Here is a 7,686-nt window from a genome sequence, read left to right as displayed (position 1 = left end):
CTAGAGAGCCAGGGCGTAGATAGGTTGGAGGGAAAGACTTCACGCGCACCCCAGTGTTCGAACCTTAAGGGTTTGCCGGGACCCCATACCCCGACATACTCATATTGATCTCCCTAAAGAGAAGTGGTTTAAATATCATCCTCCCATAGAAGTAAAATTAGCTGCACCTATTAAAGTTGAAGAAAAGACTATCACTTATAATGATCCTATTGTTCCTACTGCTTATGTTGAGAAATCACCTTTTCTTGTTAGGATAAAAGATCATGCTAAAGCTTCAACTATGGTTCATAAAAGCAATATTAGAACCTATACACCTCCTGAGAAAGTTAAAGTTGAACCTAATATTGCTATTGTTAAGGATCTCTTGGCTGATAATATTGATGGGCATGTTATTTATTTCTGTGATGAAACTGCTAGAATTGCTTGATACGTCTCCGTCTTATCTATAATTTTTTATTGTTCCATGCCAATATTCTACAACTTTCATATACTTTTGGCAACTTTTTATACTATTTTTGGGACTAACATATTGATCCAGTGCCCAGTGCCAGTTCCTGTCTGTTGCATGTTTTTAGTTTCGCAGAATATCCATATCAAACGGAGTCCAAACGGGATAAAAGCGGACTGAGATACTTTTTGGAATATTTGGAAAATTCCGGAAGAAAAATCCACGCGAGACAGTGCCCGAGGGTGTCACGAGGCAGGGGCGCGCCTGCCCCCTAGGCGCGCCCCCTACCCTCGTGAGCTACCCATAAGGCGGTTGCCGCTCTTCTTTTGCCGCAAGAAAGCTATTTTTTGGAAAAGTATCATGGCGAAGGTTTCAGGCCAATTGGAGTTATGGATCTCCATATATACACGAAACGGTGAAACAGAGCCAGGAGAGAACGCAAAAACAGAGACAGACAGAGAGACATATCCAATCTCGTAGGGGCTCTCTCCCCTCCCGTGCCATGGAGGCCATGGACCAGAGGGGAAACCCTTCTCCAATCTAGGGAGAAGGTCAAGGAAGAAGAAGAAGGAGGAGGGGGGCTCTCTCCCCCTCGCTTCCGGTGGCACCGGAGTGCCACCGGGGGCCATCATCATCACCGCGATCTACACCAACACCTCCGCCATCTTCACCAACATCTCCATCACCTTCCCCCCTCTATCTACAGCGGTCCACTCTCCCGCAACCCGCTGTACCCTTTACTTGAACATGGTGTTTTATGCTTCATATTATTACCCAATGATCTGTTGCCATCCTATGATGTTTGAGTAGATTTTCGTTGTCCTATCGGTGGTTGATGAATTGCTATGATTGATTTAATTTTCTTGTGGTTATGTTGTCGTCCTTTGGTGCCCATCATATGATTGCGCACATGGATCACACCCTAGGGTTAGTTGTATGTTGATAGGACTATGTATTGGAGGGCAAGAGTGACAGAAGCTTCAACCTAGCATAGAAATTGATGCATACGGGATTGAAGGGGGGCCAATATATCTTAATGCTATGGTTGGGTTCTACCTTAATGAACGTTAGTAGTTGCGGATTCTTGCTAATAGTTCCAATCATAAGTGCATAGAATTCCAAGTCAGGGATGACATGCTAGCAGTGGCCTCTCCCACATAATACTTGCTATCGGTCTAGTAAAGTAGTCAATTGCTTAGGGGCAATTTCACAACTCCTACCACCACTTTTCCACACTCGCTATATTTACTTTATTGCTTCTTTACTTACAAACAGCCCCTAGTTTTTATTTACTTGCTCTTTATTATCCTGCAAACCTATCCAACAACACCTACAAAGTACTTCTAGTTTCATACTTGTTCTAGGTAAAGCGAACGTCAAGCGTGCGTAGAGTTGTATCGGTGGTCGATAGAACTTGAGGGAATATTTATTCTACCTTTAGCTCCTTGTTGGGTTCGACACTCTTACTTATCGAAAACTGTTGTGATCCCCTATACTTGTGGGTTATCATTGCTAAACCTTGTGCTAAAGATAAACATAGACCTGTGGTAGGCATGCCTGTTATTTCTGTTAAAATAGTAGATCATTGTTATCATGGCTTGTGTGATATGGGTGCTAGTGCTAGTGCAATACCTATTGACTTATACAAAGAAATTAGGCATGATAATGCACCTACTGAGTTAGAAGAAATTGATGTCACCATTAAACTTGCCAATAGAGATACTATTTCACCAATGGGAAATGTTAGAGATGTTGAAGTCTTGTGTGGGAAAACTAAATATCCTGCTAATTTTCTTGTTCTTGGTTCCCCACAAGATAGCTTTTGTCCATTATTTTTGGTAGACCCTTCTTAAACACTGTTAATGCTAGGATAGACTGCAAAAAGGATGTTATTACAATTGGTTTAGGTGATATGTCTCATGAGTTCAATTTTTCTAAATTTCGTAGACAACATCGTGAAGAAGAATTGCCTAGTAAAGATGAAATTATTAGTCTTGCTTCTATTGCCATACCTCCTAGTGATCCTTTAGAACAATATTTTCTAGACCATGAGAATGATATGTATATGAATGAAAGATGGGAAATAGATGAAGTGTTCTTTAAACAGGGACCTATTCTGAAACATAACTTGCCTGTTGAAATCTTAGGGGATCCTCCTCCACCCAAGGGTGATCCCATGTTTGATCTTAAACCTTTGCCTGATAATCTTAAATATGCTTATCTTGGTGAAAAGAAGATATATCCTATTATTATTAGTGCTAACATTTCAGAGAAGGAGGATGAAAAATTATTGAAAACTCTGAAGAAGCATTGTGCTGCTATTGGATATACTCTTGATGATCTTAAGGGCATTAGTCCCACTCCATGTCAACACAAAATAAATTTGGAGAAAGATGCCAAACAAGTTATTGATCATCAACAACGACTGAATCCTAAGATGAAAGAAATGGTAAGAAAAGAAATACTAAAGCTCCTTGAGGCAGGTATAATTTATCCCGTTGCTGATAGTCAGTGGGTAAGTCCTGTCCATTGTGTTCCTAAGAAGGGAGGTATTACTGTCGTTCCTAATGATAAAGATGAATTGATTCTGCAAAGAATTATTACAGGTTATAGGATGGTAATTGATTTCCGCAAATTAAATAAGGCTACTAAAAAAGATCATTACCCCTTACCTTTTATTCATCAAATGCTAGAAATATTATCCAAACATACACATTTTTCTTTCTAGATGGTTATTCTGGTTTCTCTCAAATACCTATATCAGCTGATGATCAATCTAAGACCACTTTTACTTGCCCTTTCGGTACTTTTGCTTATAGGCGTATGCCTTTTGGTTTATGTAATGCACCTACTACCTTTCAAAGATGCATGATGGCTATATTTTCTGATTTTTGTGAAAAGATATGTGAGGTATTCATGGATGATTTCTCCGTTTATGGATCCTCTTTTGATGATTGCTTAAGCAACCTTGATCGAGTTTTGCAGAGATGTGAAGAAACTAACCTTGTCTTGAATTGGGAGAAATGCCACTTTATGGTTAATGAAGGTATTTGATAACCCACAAGTATAGGGGATCGCAACAGTTTTCGATAAGTAAGAGTGTCGAACCCAATGAGGAGCTAAAGGTAGAACAAATATTCTCTCAAGTTCTATCGACCATCGATACAACTCTACGCACCTTGATGTTCGCTTTACCTAGAACAAGTATGAAACTAGAAGTACTTTGTAGGTGTTGTTGGATATGTTTGCAAGATAATTTTTGATGTGGAATGCTACCTAGTATAATCTTGATCATATGTCTAATCATGGCATGAATATTAAGACACGGGTGATTCAAAGCAATAATCTATCCTTTGACATAAAAACAATAATAGTTCGAGCATACCAACCAAGAAACTATGTCTTATTGAAATAACATAGCCAAAGAAAGCTCATCCCTACAAAATCATATAGTCTGGCTATACTTCATCTTCACCACACAAAATATTCACATCATGCACAACCCCGATGACAAACCAAGCAATTGTTTAATACTTTTGACATTCTCAAACCTTTTCAACTTTCACGCAATACATGACTATGAGCCATGGACATAGCACTATAGGTGGAATAGAATACGATGATGGGGGTTATGTGGAGAAGACAAAAAAGAAGAAAGTCTCACATCAACGAGGATAATCAATGGGCTATGGAGATGCTCATCGATTGATGTTAATGCAAGGAGTAGGGATTGCCATGCAACAGATGCACTAGAGCTATAAATGTATGAAAGCTCAACAAAAGAAACTAGTGGGTGTGCATCCAACTTGCTTGCTCACGAATACCTAGGGCACTTGAGGAGGCCCATTGTTGGAATATACAAGCCAAGTTCTATAATGAAAATTCCCACTAGTATATGAAAGTGATAACTCAAGAGACTCTATATATGAAGAACATGGTGCTACTTTGAAGCACAAGTGTGGTAAAAGGATAGTAACATTGCCCCTTCTCTCTTTTTCTCTCATTTTTCTGTTTTCTTTTTTGGGGCCTTCTCTTTTTTTGGCCTTTCTCTTTTTTTATTTTTTCGTCCGGAGTCTCATCCCGACTTGTGGGGGAATCATAGTCTCCATCATCCTTTCCTCACTGGGGCAATGCTCTAATAATGATGATCATCACACTTTTATTTACTTACAACTCGATATTACAACTCGATATCTAGAACAAAGATATGACTCTATATGAATGCCTCCGGCGGTGTACCGGGATGTGCAATGATCTAGCGTAGCAATGACATCGAAAAACGGAAAAGCCATGAAAACATCATGCTAGCTATCTTACGATCATGCAAAGCAATATGACAATAAATGCTCAAGTCATGTATATGATGATGATGGAAGTTGCATGGCAATATATCTCGGAATGGCTATGGAAATGCCATAATAGGTAGGTATGGTAGCTGTTTTGAGGAAGATATAAGGAGGTTTATGAGTGATAGAGCGTATCATATCACGGGGTTTGGATGCACTGGCGAAGTTTGCACCAACTCTCGAGGTGAGAAAGGGCAATGCACGGTACCGAAGAGGCTAGCAATGATGGAAGGGTGAGAGTGCGTATAATCCATGGACTCAACATTAGTCATAAAGAACTCACATACTTATTGCAAAAATCTATTAGTCATCGAAACAAAGTACTACACGCATGCTCCTAGAGGGATAGATTGGTAGGAAAAGACCATCGCTCGTCCCCGACCGCCACTCATAAGGAAGACAATCAATAAACACCTCATGCTCCGACTTCGTTACATAACGGTTCACCATACGTGCATGTTATGGGACTTGCAAACCTCAACACAAGTATTTCTCAATTTCACAATTACCCGACTAGCATGACTCTAATATCACCATCCTTATATCGCAAAACTATTCCAAGGAATCAAACATATCATATTCAGCGATCTACAAGTTTTATGTAGGATTTTACGACTAACCATGTGAATGACCAGTTCATGTCATCTCTCTAAATAGATATAAGTGAAGCAAGAGAGTTTAATTATTTCTACAAAATATGTTCCCGTGCTCTAACAAATATAAGTGAAGCAAAAGAGCATTCTACCAATGGCGGTTGTCTATGTAAAGAGAAATAGGCAATCCAAACTTCAAATGATATAAGTGAAGCACACGAAGCATTCTATAAAGCCATACTCAAAAAATATAAGTGAAGTGCAAAGAGCATTCTATAAATAAACCAAGGACTATCTCATACCAGCATGGTGCATAAAAAGAAAAATAAAAACCTAAATGCAAAAGACGCTCCAAGACTTGCACATATCGCATGAACGAAACGAATCCGAAAACATACCGATACTTGTTGAAGAAAGAGGGGATGCCTCCCCAGCATCCCCAAGCGTAGATGCTTGAGTCTCCTTGAATATTTACTTGGTGTGCCTCGGGCATCCCCAAGATTGAGCCCTTGCCTCTCTTCCTTCTTCTCACATCGAAACCTTCTCAATCATCGAACACTTCATCCACACAAAACTTCAACAGAAAACTCGGTAAGATCCGTTAGTATAATAAAGCAAATCACTACTCTAAGTACTGTTGCAAACCAATTAATATCTTGTTTTTGCATTGTGTCTACTGTAATATAACTTTTTCATGGCTTAATCAACTGATATAAATTGATACTTTCATCAAAACAAGCAAACTATGCATCAAAAACAGAATCTGTCTAAAACAGAACAGTCTGTAGCAATCTGAACATTCACCATACTTCTGATACTTGAAAATTTTTGCAAAACTTAGGAAAAATAAAAAAATTGTACAGCAAGACATTGCAAAAAGAATCAGAACCATTTGGTGTTCCAGTAAAAAAATTAAAATTCATGCACTACAGCCAAAGTTTCTGTCCTGCACCGCACAAACCAACAAGCATCATAAACATCCTAAAGGCAAACCTTGGCACATTATTTTTATTTCTAAACTTTTTAAAAGCACACAACAGAAATAAATGACTCCCTAAAACTTCCGGGTTGTCTCCCTGGCAGCGCTTTCTTTAAGCCATTAAGCTAGGCATATAGTGCTCAAGTAAATGAATCCACCCGGATCCCAAGGTATATCAAAGCCAATTTTAATTAACAATGATTTATAATTTAGTAGTGAGAACAAAGTAACATATATCATGTAATCACGAAGTCTAACTCTCTTCCTATGCATCGGCATGTCATAAAAGAACAATTCATGCACACAAAGTAAAGGCCAATGCATAGTATAAACAGTTTCTTGCAATTTTATCATATTGGAAACATAGAGAGGTGGAGATATAGTTCCTCTCTCATAATAATTGCAAGTAGGAGCAGCAAGCACATGCATATTATATTCATCAAAATCATCATGTGCAACGGTAAAAGGCAACCCATCAATGTAATCCTTAATAAATGCAAACTTCTCCGATATAGTGTAGTTTGGAGAATTCAAAAAGATAATAGGACTATCATGCGTGGGTGCAATAGCAACAATTTCATGTTTAACATAAGGAACTATAGCAAGTTCATCTCCATAAGCATAATTCATATTGGCATCTTGGCCACAAGTATAGCAATCATCATCAAAAAGGGATATTTCAAGAGAATCAAAGGGATCATAACAGTCATCATAGCAATCATCCTTCGGTAAGCACGAAGGGGAATTAAACAATGTATGAGTTGAAGAGTTACTCTCATTAGAAGGTGGGCACGGGTGATCAATCCACTCTTCCTCCTTTTGTTCTTCGCTCTCCTCCTCATCTTTTCATCCAATGAGCTCACAGTTTCATCAATTTCTTCTTCCATAGACTCCTGCAAAATATTAGTCTCTTCTTGGACAGCGGAGTAGTACTCAATATATGGTTCAACATAGGCATTAGAAGCATAATTATCATAGCAATATTTAAATATGGCAAAATTTTCAGATTTGTGAAGAGTAGCATCATACTTTTCAATCAAAGAATCAATTTCAAAAGCACCCTTAAAAGCAACAAATTCTTCAATTTGTTGAACATCATAGTAATTATAAAAACCCTTAGCATATGATAAGATTCCATTATCAATAAACTCACATTGGTAGGGAAGGTGTTTCTTAGGGTTTTTAGAGCAACAAGTAAAATCATACATTTCACATAAATTCCAAGCATAGCATTGCAAACATTGAATTTGACCCCATAATAGTTTCCCTTTTTCAGATACACGGTGTCGCACATAACAAGCATGCTCATCTAAAGATTTG

This window comes from Triticum urartu, chromosome 5A (assembly GCF_056163025.1).
Source record: "Triticum urartu cultivar PI428250 chromosome 5A, HENAU_Tu73, whole genome shotgun sequence".
NCBI classification, from domain to species: Eukaryota; Viridiplantae; Streptophyta; class Magnoliopsida; order Poales; family Poaceae; genus Triticum; species Triticum urartu.
The sequence above is the reverse complement of the archived record's forward strand: the minus strand, read 5'-3'. Positions refer to the sequence as shown.